Genomic DNA, 13,018 nt, shown 5'->3' with positions numbered 1-13,018 from the left:
CAAAAAGAGACATGCCTGCCCATTGTCGCCCTTCCAGTCCTCACTGTTAGCCTTAGGCAATCACTTATCCACTTTCCATCTTTATAGTTTTGCCTCTTCTAGAAGTTTCTATAAATGGAATCAAACAATGTGTGATATTCTGTGGCTGGCTTCGTTCACCCAGCTCCATGTTTTGAAGCTCACACCTATTGCAGCATACATCAAGAGCTCCATGGGGTCTTTGTTGAGCAGAACCCACTGGGCAGAAAATAAACAACATGTTTAGCCACTTGCCTGCTACAGCTTATTAAATATATATATATCCAACTAAATGGCAAGACTTACTGGCCTGATCTCAGAAACAAAATGAAAAAGCCTGGCATATTTTAAAATATTCTGAAGTCATAATGTGAGAAAATATGTAATGAGGATGCAATTTGTTCCCTGCAACTTTGTGTGGGTGGGAAGTGTTTTTAAATAAGCAAATAACATCCTAGCGTTTCACTTTTTTAGGTCTTAATACACACAAACTGTTTTATACTAATTCCAAGCCAAGCAAGGTCATCGATTCATTTACCAAGTACCTACTTAATCTGTAATTAGCATATATTAGAATATATGGAGTGCACAGTCCTCCTGGTTCTTGGCTTTCAAACAACAATGTATTCCAAGACTGTGATCATGAATCAATTTGAGCTTATGGGAACAATTTTTTTTTTCTTCCCATGAAGAATGTAGACACTGCTTACCATTCATGTTACCTGGAAAAACAATAGAGTTGTCTAAGTAAGCTAAGGTCATATGTTGCCAGTGCTCTTCTGTCGTCAATAGTGTGTGTTTAGTGCATAAATGTATTTACTCATTCATTCACTGACCCATGGCAGCCTGAGGGTCCCATGAATGCCGAAGAACTCTGCAGGACACAGATGTAAACAAAGAAATCTCAACCATCTCTTAGATTTTTCACTCTCCATTGGTGCAATTGATAAAGAGTCATAAACAACACATGGGCAATGCAACATAGAGAAAATGGGAAAGTAAATTAGGAAGGCTGAGGGGAGGGAAAGGGAGAGGAGATGTTTTAGACGGGGTATTGGAGAGTCCTTCTCAAGAAGGCACGTACGGGTAAGGACCTCAAGACAGTCAGACGCAAAGGCAGAAAGTCGCACAGGAAAACACATGCAAAGCATTCCATGGAGGAGTGCCACAGCCGGGCTGCTAGAAATAGGCAGCAGGCCAGAGGGGCAGGGGTGACAATTCACAGCTTATAGAGCCATGTGGTCTTATAGCCAGCCAGGTCCACCTTCACTAGTCCTCTAACAGAGCCTAGGTCTATGAACCCAGTCTGCATGTAAGGGACAGAGGGTGGCAGAGGGTGGCTATGAAGTGGGCAAACAGGCAGGCAAGCTCACATGGCTCTATTAGGGTCTCTGAATCCTGGGACCTCTTTCCTGTGTGCTCATGCAGTTTCTCCAGAACATAAGCTCACCTAACATTGTGTTTTGCACTGCCCTTTGTGAGGCCCCACTTGGTAAACAACCACCAGGCCACTCCTGCTGGGGAGCCTCACTAGCTTCCCATCTCCCTCTTGAGAGATGAGCTCTCCAAAGGCTGTCTATAACCAATGTGGATGTGGGGTTCTCACCCAGCATGGCGCTTGGCCATTTCCAAGTCTGTCTGGATGTTCAACCACCCTGCTGACCCCTCTTAAAGCTGCTACCTGCATCTACGAGCCACATGGGGACAGTGATGCTACCTGCTCCCACCTATGACACTCATTGCCAGTTGCCAGATTCTCTAGCCAGGCATTTCCTCACTACCACTCTCCATTAGAGGAGGTGAGCCCGTCTTCCAGGAGCACAGTGTGGCCAGTGAACCCCAAATTAAAGTGGAAGCTTCCCCTACCCCATTTCACAATCGGGCAAATTGCTTCCCTAAACCATGCCCTCTGGGATTCCCCCTGAAGTCAAGCATGTGGCTAGAAAGTGCAAGGATTTAAGTGACAAGACAGCTTAAGCGAATCCTGGTTGACTGACATATAAGGGCCAACCAGGATGAATGATGACTGAATTGTAGCCTTGGCTAGACCAAAGAAGTCTAACAACCATAGAATCTTTCTCTTTTTAAAAATGTACTTATACATTTTGCTGTATGCTACTCATTAAGACTTCCTTAACATTACAATTAGCACAGAAAATTTGAATATTAGCTCTCTAAAATAAAAACGGAAATCAGTTGTGTTCCTAAAATCCATTTGGCTTCAGGATGCTACACTGCGAACTCCCCCTAGGCATCCTTCATGAGGGGAACAGCTTTGGGGACCCTCTCCTGTACAATATAAAACAGCTCTGGCTTTTGGTCTGTCTACCCGTTTTTTTACAGAAGGGATTTTCCCCATGTGGAACTGTGCTTGGGTAGAGCTTGAGCGGCATACCTCTCCCGTGATTCAGGGAGAAATCTTAGGGAAGCAGTGGCTATTCTGCAAATGCAGGCAAAGCAGAAGAAAGCGCTTTGCAGAATTATCATCCCCATTGTCTTTGACTGCTTTTCTTTGCATGGGTGCATTGTGCCTCATTGCCAGGCACTGAGTGAATGTGAACTAAATGAGTTTGGGACGCCACTGCCTGTGACCAAGTTGTCCTTGTGCAACTCTGGCTGTCACCTGTGTACAACTTTTTTTTTTTTTTTTATATCTTACATCTCAGCAAATACAGTATTATTTCTCCAATAGTGCCAGTTGCTGATAGTATCACTTGACTGGTTATTTATCATATATATCTGTAATTGAATTACCCAGTGCAGTAATGGGATTTACTCTCAAATGTACATAAAAATGCAACGCAAAGTAAAATTGTTCCGCTGTGTGCTTCCTCGTCACTAGGCTTGAACTCTGGGTCAGCCAATTCCACAGAAATGCAGAGACAAAACGAAAAGGAATGAAAGACTGGGAGATATAAGCCAGGTGGGCTTATGGGCAAATATAAAAGAAACTCATCCTTTAACAAAGGTATTTTCTTTTGAAATTGTTTCTTATTCATTGTTAATCAGAAAGCCAATCCCAAAACACACAAAGAAAGAGTAGTAATTGAGTTACTTTTCCACATTCAATACTAAGCACGTTTGAAAACATTTGAGAACTCGAGCATGGGAATAAAGTATGCTCATCTTTGCCCTTGTCAAACAACCATAAATTTTGGACCAAAGAGGAAGGAAAGAGAAGAAGACGACAGCCGTACTTTGGGCTGAATATTCTGACTGTTTGAGTCCCATGATGCACTGACCATGTTTTTAGTGACATGCCCCAGGTGGCATACAACTTCATCTTTGAAGTCCTAAGGCTTCAAACTACCCCATGGAACAGAGGCTGGGTTTCCTAGTTCTAGGATCTTCCTTCCACAAAGCATGAAAGCACGGATTAATTGTGTCGCTATTAGTGCGATACAGTAAATTGCTTAAAACTCGGTATCTTCTCTTGGATCAAGCTTTTTGTTTGTTGTGTTCCATCTTGCTTAAACTCTGAACCAAAGAGTGTTTTGGACAGACTTATTGAGAACGAAAACTTTGAGTGGATCCTAAGATTAGTACCAGTACCCTAAAATGGAATGGTACAGTTGGTTAAGTACTTGCAACCAAACCTAGTGACCCAGATTTAGCTCTCAAATACATATTGAAAGGACAGATACACAGCTGCCATGTGAGCCTTACACTGTGTCAACACACACACACACACACACACACACACACACACGTGGTAAAAATGTAAATGCCAAAAATGCTATATCCCAAAGAGCTGGTGTTCATATCTTATATTCATCTCTGTGATGCTCTTATGCTAATCTATGGGAGCTACAAACAGCAGAGCACACTATCTATTTCAGATGATGTCTGCAGGATACTAGAGGTTTTAAAAAAATATAGTAATTTCAACTAGACTTTTACATCTTAATTTAGAAAGTACTTGAGGAGCATCTATGAAAATCTCCATATTGCAGACAACAGCACAGACACTGTAAACTACTTAGAATGACATACACTCATCTGGGGATTCCAGGAAAGGTAACTTTGCAGAATATAAATATAGATCTGCAAGCAGGTGCAGGTGGGCAGAAAGGCAGAAGCGGCTTTGTTCGATACTTTGCTGTAATTCAATTTGTTAGACACTGTAATTTATGTTTCAAACATTATTGAACATTAAACACAAAAACTTGTCACCTTGGTATTATAATTATATCCTAAGCAATTTGTCTGGGTAACTATAGCAACAATTTCAGATACATTTTTATAATACTAATTTGCCATAATTTTAGAATCAAGAATTATAGCAAATATATAGGAAGAAATGGTTTCCTCAAATGGTTGTTCAATTCTACTTTTTTTTTTAATGGGTTACTTGACTTGGAGAAGATGTGAACAAATGGATATGTTCTGCACTGCACATGACATGGGCTGAAACACAAACCTCTTCTTTAGGGTCAGGTTCTGATTTGCAAACCCTGGTGTCCATTCTCACTCATATATCCAACAGAATGCCTGCTGTCCTTGGCTGGTCTCTTAGCAAAGCCCTACCCATCCCTCCACCACCTTCCTGCATTTTGTCGATGGAAAGCCTCTGTTTCAGTGACTTTGTGATAAAGAGGGCATTCAGTTAACTGAATAACAATCATTATCCAGTTAATTGGAACTATAGCTAGAAGTTGATATAGGCCCCAAGAAACTGGCGTCTATTTTGAGCAAGAAGCACACAGCACAGAGAAATGCTTGTTGCTTTTAACAACTGTCCCTCAGCAAGAGGCTAAAATGAGGATTCAGAAGACTTTCCTCTGAGAAGCCAGTAGCTCCGAGGACTTCCCGTCATCCACAAAACCTAGGCTCATGGTAAACCTGTGGGAATATGCTTGTATTCATCTTGTATTGTTGTGGACTAGTTTTCCTCTGTGCTCCTCCATTTCTCTCTTTCACTCTCTGCAGACGTGACTAAGAAGTCACTTGAGACAGACACAAGGAGGGATAAATACCAGCTTATTTTCAGCAGATTCTAAACACCTTAAAATACTTTCTCTGGTCAAAGAAGTCTTCCCTTCCCAGAAGACCAAAGTCTTTGCTCTCAACAGGGATCCTGCAGCTGTTTGCCATTAAGACAACCAAATAAGTTAGCAGCGTCTTAAAAGGCATAAAATGATGAGCATCATTTATTCCCCATGTGAGGAAAACTGTGTACTGACTGCAGACGCATAAAAGCAGATACCAGTACACAGGCTTCACAGCTGAATGGGCACACACTGTGACTACAGGCAGCATCTTGGGTGAGTCACTGTCTCAAAAGTTTTTACAAACTCAAGGCAAAGGACGTCTGTGCTTCAAACAACTACACTTAGAACTGCTTCTTCATGTAAATCAAACGTGCAGAGAAATATGAGTGGGCAGAAAGAAATGCACACTTTTTTTGGAGTAAACACAGGGGGAAAAAGTAGTTTCAATGATCTACAACAGAAGGTGTCTGCTTAAGCCTGAAGTGGAACTGTGAACTTTTTACTCCAAGGGAGGAACTCCTCCCTCTCTCAGAAGATGAAAAACGACATTAATCGGCAACCCTAATTGGGTATTTAAAACGTTTCCTATTAAGGGCTAGTTTTGTCTTTCTCTGTCTCCTTATAAAAAGACAAATTCTGTATTTAATAACGCATCTGCTCTTCAAAAACAGGGCTCTTCCTGACAAGCCTGGACACACAGCTATTTTTAAAAATATAAATAAATAAACTGCATTAATTTTAACACCCGGTGTTTTAACCAATGTGCTGCTCAGAGCAGAACCGTCTCTCTGTATTACACATAACTCTTACACCTTCGCGCGGTTTCAATTGTCAGGTCCAATTGTCAAAGGAGAAAAATGTGTACCCTGAGGAGTTTGTAGGAATGTCTTAGGAAGAGACCTTTCCAGATAGACGGCTTCCGTCCAACTTTTCCGTCGCAAAACTAGGCTAAAAGCTCTCCAGGGTAAACAGAACACTTCTCTCAACTCTTTTCCTTTTGAGGTGAAATCACAGCAAAAATCTGTGTTTTACTGCTGCCTAGGACCCCTGACCCACTTGCCCAGGACAAAACCACCAACAAGCTCTGTGGCATCCTCTCCGAAAGCTCGCTCTTGGCGCCCCCTGCCGGGGATCTCCAGGACGCCGCAGGCGCAGGAAAGTTAAAACCCAACTCTAGGCAACCGCATCCAGGTACAAACAACAAAAAAAGGAGGTGAAAGCTCTTCCCGCCAAAGCCCGGGGCGGGAGGTGAGGGGTACCAGGACCGGGCCCGAGACGTACCCGCTCTGGGCCCAGTACCAAGGGCGATCGCCGGAGATCACTCCCCTCCAACAGTTCCTCGGAACATCCTGAGCACCGATCTTCTCCTGGCCCCAGACCGTGAACCCGGGAATGAAATGCGTGCGGCTGGGCTGCCCGCAGACGGGGGCTCTGAGATTGGAGCTCACCCTGCTGAATCCCCAGGCTTCGCCATCCCTGCCTTAGTCTTCCTCAGCAAAACACCCTGGCAGAGTTGTGCCCTGGTCCCACTAACCCCTGATTTTCACGAACCCCGCAGAGCCCCTGTACAGAGCAGGAAAATATCCCCTAGTCCACCGTGCAGGGAAGTGGGTGATTCCGACCACCAATCCCGGTTCCAGATCCCACCAAGCGAGCCTGGCCTCGCGCGGATTACGCACACAGATCTCCACGAGTACCTGAGAGGTGCTGGCCGAGGTGCAGGCTTGCCCACTGGCCGGTCGCACACCCGGACCTTCTCAATCCACGCGCGTATTCAGGGAAAGGCTAAGACACAAACTTCCAGCCTGTGCTCTAGCTCCACTGCAACCGCCCCCGCTTTGATGGTAGTCCTATTCCTGCACGCGCCTCTGGCAGGTTGTCCCCACCCAGGTGTCTGCAGAGTGACCCTACCAGAGACTTACACCACCCACAAATGGACCAATGCTGCCCCAGGTCCAATTCACACGTGCAGGGTCTCAGCTATGACACTCAGGGACTCTGCGGGGAGAGAGCTCACCAGATGCGGGGTGCGTTCCTCCTGCTAGTCATCCAGCGCCCCGGGGCCCGGAGCTGCTCCAAGGGTCCTCTTCAGTGCGCTACGAGGGAAGTCGAGGCAGCAGCAGCCACTGCACCCCGCCACTTGTCCAGAGCTATCCTCCTCTCGCAGCGCGCCAGGCTGGGGACCAGCTCGTCTGCTGGAGTCTCCAGTTGTGCAGCTGAGTGGACAGGCTCGCGCCGAGAGAGGGCGACCGGTGAGGTGGCAAAGTTGGGTACCCTCTGCTTAGTAGCTGCGCGTGGGAACCAAGAACACCCCAAAGATGGATTGCACGTGCCGGGACGCCCCCGCAGTGGGAAGGTGGGATACAGAGGACGCCTCAAGGCTGGGGCCACCGCCAGCCAAGGGCTGAGGAGCCCACCCGCAGCGGGAGCGCAGCGCGCGCGGGAGTGGGCACAGCGTGAGCAGCCGCTGCTGACGCCGCCTTCCTGGCGAGTAGACCAGCGCTGGGTGAGCGGGCCCAGAGCTCGGGGCGGGGAGCACAGGGCCGCCTCGCCCCGCCCCCGCCCCGCCCCTCCGCCGCCCCTCCCCTACTCCGCCCCTCCCGCGTGCAAACTGAGCGCCCCACCCACCCCTGACCTTCCCAGGCCCCTCCTCTAGCCCCGCCTCTTCCCGAGATGGGACCCCCAAACACTCCCCAGGGGGCTCTCTCCACACCCCAGGAGTTCTATTTGTGCCTCCGGAGTGCAAGTTCACCTAACTGGTGACTTTTTTCGAACTCCCCTCCTCGCCTGAAAGAGACCTTCTTTGGCTACCCGCCCCCTGCCCTGTGGCTCCTACGTGGCTACTTTGCAGGATGGGCTGTGTATAAAGGGCTGGAGGCAGTTCAACCCTAACCAGAGACGTGGCGTCTGCTAGGCCTGCCTAAGCTCCGGGTAAGTGCGTGCCCCTCGGCGGATCGCGGGTGGGAGGAAGGTGGGAGTTTAAGATTCAGTTCTTCAGTGTCATCTTAAGAAGACTGGGGTGTGCGTTGGGGGTGATGAGGGGCTCGCCGCAGATTCTTACAGGCAAGTTGGGCCTGGCAAGGCTCTGGGCTAGTTCTTGAAAAGGATAGAACAGAGAAATGAATAAATCTGCCATCCAAGGAAACAGAGCAAGAGGTTCCCAAGTAGCCCTCATGGGAATTAGGAGAGGGTTCCCTCGTGGACAGAAACAGCTGGGCTAATTGGCACTCCGCAAGTATCTTGGGACTGAGTGAGCATGGGGGCAAAAAGTTTATCTTGGAACGCAAAGTTAATGCCTTGGAAAGGCAGTTTTATTGACGCGTTGTTCAGTTCTCCTTCTAAGGAAGTGATCAACTCACCAAGTTCTAAACAACATACAAGGTTGTGGAGAGGGAAAAATCGCAGGATAAAATCAGAGAAAGTGGGCCCCTGCCCCTATAGCCGTGCTTGGTGATCCTTTTCCCTCAGGATAGGGTAAAGGAATGACATCTTCAGGTTTTTCTCCCATGTGGGGCCTTGTTGGTGGCTTTCGGGATGCTTTTTGCATAAGTAACCTCATCAATGAGTTTCTTAGCTTCAGGACCTAAGGATGTCCCACATTTGCCACAATTGGTATTGACAGGTTGCAAATGTGCCCTGGTGGGGGATAGGGGCACCGGTGATGGTTCAGGGCATCTGTGAGGGCTCCATCGTGCTAAGCAGGGACTGGGTCATAGCTGGAATGTGTCACAGCTCATCCAGGACCACAGAGATTCAAAAGGAAGTGAACAGAAGCACAAGTTGCCACCAAGTTGTCGTTTCTGTCACCTTCAAATGAAAGAGGCCATTGAAGCCTATGTTGACCCCGGAGTGTGCTGTGGCTAGAATCGTGGAGCCTGATAAGTATGGCCCCCACGCAGATGTCTTCCACCTTGGGAAACACCTACTACAGTTGTTTGGCTGGCTTCCAGCTCTGGGGTGGCAGCTCCTGGCTCCTAGATCTTGAAGGGAAAAGTTTCTAGGCTTCCCGGGCTTCTCCCTGCTGTTTCAGAAGTGGGTGGGAACCAGCGCCATTCCCAGCATTCCCCTTCTCTCACCTACTTGGCACAACAGCCAGGGAGGCTCTTGGAAAGAGGAGGCCTTCTAGGGGCTGACAGTGGAAGACCTCAGCCTCACACTTGAAGCCTATAGCTTTCAGGAGGGCAAGGGGGAGCCGAACAGGGTGAAGAAAGACAAATTAAGACTCAAATGTACTTCACTAATTCTTGTGCTTGTCCCTCAATGTCAACTGATAAAAACAATTAGCACGTCTTTTTTAAAAAATATATATTTTTTAAGAAAGAAAAGAATGAGGCAGATCAAGCCCAGCACTCTGGTGGCTGAGGCAGAAGGATTGAGAATTCAAGGCCAGTCTGGGGCCACCTAGGGATAACTTATCTCATAAACTTGCAAGCAGACAAAGAAACTCTCTTGGCTTGGAGGCATAAGCGCTGTGTACTGTGTGGATTATCCCATAGAATTTCACCCTCTAAATGAAGTGAATGTGTGCTACTGGGGCAGGATGCAGGTTTGATTTTTGCCATTTACAGACTACACTGTACCATTGTTAAAAGTCTGTCTCAGTGATAATGAATTACAAATCTCTAATAAGCAAGATCAGAGACCAAATTCTCATTTGGAGTGCTTTCTTGGTCTAAAGCAGTGGTTCTTGACCTGCAGGTCACAATCTCTTGGCTGGTGAACGACCCTTTCACAGGGGTCGCTATCAGATATCCTGCATGTCAGATGTTTATATGACGATTCATAACGGCAGAATTACAGTTATGAAGTAGCAGTGATATAATTTCATGGTTGTGGTCCCCACAGCATGAGGAACTATATATTAAAGGGCCACAGCCTTAGGCAGGTTGAGAACCCCTGGAGGTGAAATGGTTCTAAGCTGAGACTGATTTTGCCACTGACTTGCAGAAAGTTCATGAACTTTTCTGAGCTCACTTCTTCTCATGCAACTTGACCCAGCCCATCAGCAATGTCAGTCAGAAGCCCCAAAGGAGGAAGACGTTGTTCAATAAAACGCATCTGAGGCTTAGCACTGAGCGGGCACTCTGAAAGGCAATTACTTTTAAGTATTTATAAATATTTCCTTTTCCTAATAGAATTTGCTTTCCCCTTTTGGAAAGCAATCCTTATTAAAGGCACCTTGCATTCTCAGATTTTTAACGAAATGGGCTTGTTACTTTACCAAGAATGTTTTGTTATCAAGATAAAGTATCCTCCCCCCTCCCTCTCCCCTCCCTTCCCTCCCTCTCCCCTCCCTTCCCTCCCCCTCCCTTCTTCTTTCCCTACCCCTCCACTTCCCCACTCCCCCCAACACCACCAGCTGCTTCAGGTGGGCCTGTGTACAGAGCCAAAAGTGAGAAAACCCATTGGTGAAAATGATGAATTCTGGGGCGCTGATTCATGTGACTTGAAAAAACGCCATCCATTTCCTGACTCACCGCAGATTCGGTTCAGAAATATGAAGCAGCGCAGGACTTTGAACTAACACAACAATTTTGTCTTTTCTTTATATTCCCTCCCAGTACCTGACTAAAGTCCAGAGAATGGAGCAAGGAGGAACTGAAGAGAGCGTGGCTGCGAGACATGAAGACAGAGCTGTGGACCACAGTTGGCTTTCCTGGGAAGGCTCCCTTACTGTGGGCTATAAGATGTAACAAGACTGTTTACTCAATTATTACAAAGAAAAACAAAACAAAACAAAACAAAACAGTGCTGGCCTCTTTACATTATGTCATCCTGCAGGTGAGCCAGGCATATGTTACAGTAACCATTCCATAGTTTATTTTCCCCTCTGGTTCCCACAATTGTCTGACCCTGCCCATGTTACCACACCTAAACACTGGCACAGAGAAGGGAAGTTTGATGTTCTCTGTAGCATTGCTCAGTGCTGCTTCAGTTTCATGGACTCTGTAGTCCTCGGAAGACCCACAGCTGCAGTTACAGGTCACACCATGATGGCTATCATAGATGTTGTCATAGAGAACAGCTTTTAAACTAGAGAGCACACAGATTGCACAGCCTTTCAGTGCCTCCTGTGGCCTCTCAGGATTCACCAAAGCCCCTTTAGGGTGGTTCCTTTGCCCCCCCCCCCAAAAAGCTCTCTGGCCTTCAATGCCCTCTCCCTGATTGGTGTTAAGGAGACTAGATGTGTTTTAAAAGAACATTGTAGGAGCTTAGATGCTGTCATCACACACACAAGAAGGAGCACAATTGGATATGATACAAAGTGCAGGTTCTCCATCCTTAAGGTAAATTTCTAGGCTGCTAGGATATGTGAAGGAGCCTCAAGCATGGCCCTCTCTACAGACTAATGTCTTATCTATGGTCTGCCTTGGCTTCTCAGGGTTGATCAGAGAGATGTGACAATGGACTCTGCCCCTGGTCATTCCTGATGGTTGACATAGAGTGATCTGCCTTCACCCACCCCAAGTGAGTTCTGCTTATCTACGACCTCTCATATTCAACCCACACTAAGAATGGCATTCTTTCACTTCAAGGCCACATCCAAAGAAGGAGCCCAGTTTAGTGTACAGGCCTCAGCAGTAAGTGGCTTCAGGATGTACCCCACACACTAGGGAAGGTGAGCCTGCTCTCTGTAACAGAGTGGGGTTCAGAGTGGGGTTCACTGTCCAAAGTTCTCTTCTTCCTTCACATGTTCAGTGACTCTTCGAGCTTCCAGCGGGACGTTGCATTTTACTTAAGCTGCATTTCCAGAAGTTAAAACATCCTAGAAATCTGCAAGTGTTTTGGTTCATTGTGTGTGTGTGAGTGTGTGTGTGTGTGTGAGTGTATGTGTGTGTGTGGTTAGATTTCTAGATAAGGTTTTTGGCAACCTAATTTCCTTAAGATAAAATGGGTGCACTCAAAGCAGTTCAAGTTGTCTTTTAGAAATATGGAACGGGAAGAAGAAAAATGCTAAGTTTAAACGACTCTTGGAATATCTTCAGGAAAGGCAGATGGCTTCTGGCATGAAGATAGAGTATCCTTAGGGTTTCCTTGGAGTTATTTTCTGACACTGAGACTCATATATGTCTTGGGTGTTTATAAGCAAAGAGTGGCTGTACTTATTTTTAAAAAGATATTCTGTACTTATTAACTAATGTCTTCTACCTTCCTCTGTCTTGGAGAGACGGAGCTTTGAGGTGACGTGAATACTTCCAGAAGTACATCTAAGAAATGTATTTAGATTTTGAAGCGCAGTTTTCCTGACTTTCGTTTATTTCAATATTTACCATCTAAATTTAGCATAATGACATTGAATTCAATGAAAGGGGCGTTTGTAGACTTAAGCCAACGGGGACCTGTCTTCTTAAGCTACTGTGAGGAGTAAAACCTGTTGTGGTCTTGCTGCCCCTCTGCCAACACTCCTTTCTGCTCTTCCTTCTCATCCCCTCTTCTTCTGCCTGAACTCAGCATGTCAGCATCTCTCTCTCTCTCTCCAAATGCCAGCACCTCCTCTCACAGTGACAGCAGTGGTCGCTCCTCAAACAGCATCACTTCCACCCCACGACAAGCATCATCTTTAATGACACAGACCTGATTTTATTTGAACTGCAGAATGCCTGGCTTTAAAACAAACAAACAGGCAGACTTTCTTGTAGTCAGATGACTACAAGTCAGTTAGGGACTGCAAGGTGAGCTCGAGGTGAGGGTCTGTCAGATGGTGGCTTACAGATGGCTTTTGCCTTCCTCTCCTGCCTGATTCTGCTTGAAACTCCATGTGACAGCTGAATTACATGCATGGTCTTGCTCTGTAGCAGGAAATAAGCCAGGAGCCAGGATTGACAGTGAAAAGGAGTCTTCAACCAAGCCGGGCAGCCTCAGGAACTCTGTGTTCTTAACCTTGAGAAGAGACGCAAGGGTTAGTAAAGTCAACCTGAGGGCGTGCCTGTGAGGGGACTTTCAGAGACGGTGAACTAAATATGAAAGACTCACTATGCTGGCGAGTCTTTATGGCCAGCTTGACATGA

At 46.5% G+C, this 13,018-nt stretch overlaps 1 protein-coding gene, 1 long non-coding RNA gene and 1 other non-coding gene across 3 annotated transcripts in view; 2 read left to right on the top strand and 1 right to left on the bottom strand.

Moving 5' to 3' along the window:
• Window positions 1-7,523, bottom strand: part of Sema5a (semaphorin 5A) — a 359,154-nt gene extending 351,631 nt beyond the window's left edge. Inside the window, exon 1 of the mRNA XM_021208315.2 lies at window positions 7,027-7,523. The gene's annotated coding sequence lies outside the window, so the exon portion shown is untranslated. The remainder of the gene's footprint in view (window positions 1-7,026) is intronic.
• A 152-nt stretch (window positions 7,524-7,675) lies between these two features.
• On the top strand, window positions 7,676-11,899 carry LOC110329166. Its single transcript, XR_003844793.1, has 3 exons — window positions 7,676-7,940; window positions 10,571-10,790; window positions 11,392-11,899. It is a non-coding gene; the product is annotated as an uncharacterized LOC110329166 (long non-coding RNA).
• On the top strand, window positions 10,417-10,487 carry LOC115065021. Its single transcript, XR_003844826.1, has one exon. It is a non-coding gene; the product is annotated as a small nucleolar RNA SNORD123 (small nucleolar RNA).
• Window positions 11,900-13,018: the final 1,119 nt, after the last annotated feature.

Source organism: Mus pahari, chromosome 11 (assembly GCF_900095145.1).
Source record: "Mus pahari chromosome 11, PAHARI_EIJ_v1.1, whole genome shotgun sequence".
In the NCBI taxonomy this organism is placed as follows: Eukaryota; Metazoa; Chordata; class Mammalia; order Rodentia; family Muridae; genus Mus; species Mus pahari.
This window is presented reverse-complemented; position numbering and strand designations above follow the sequence as displayed.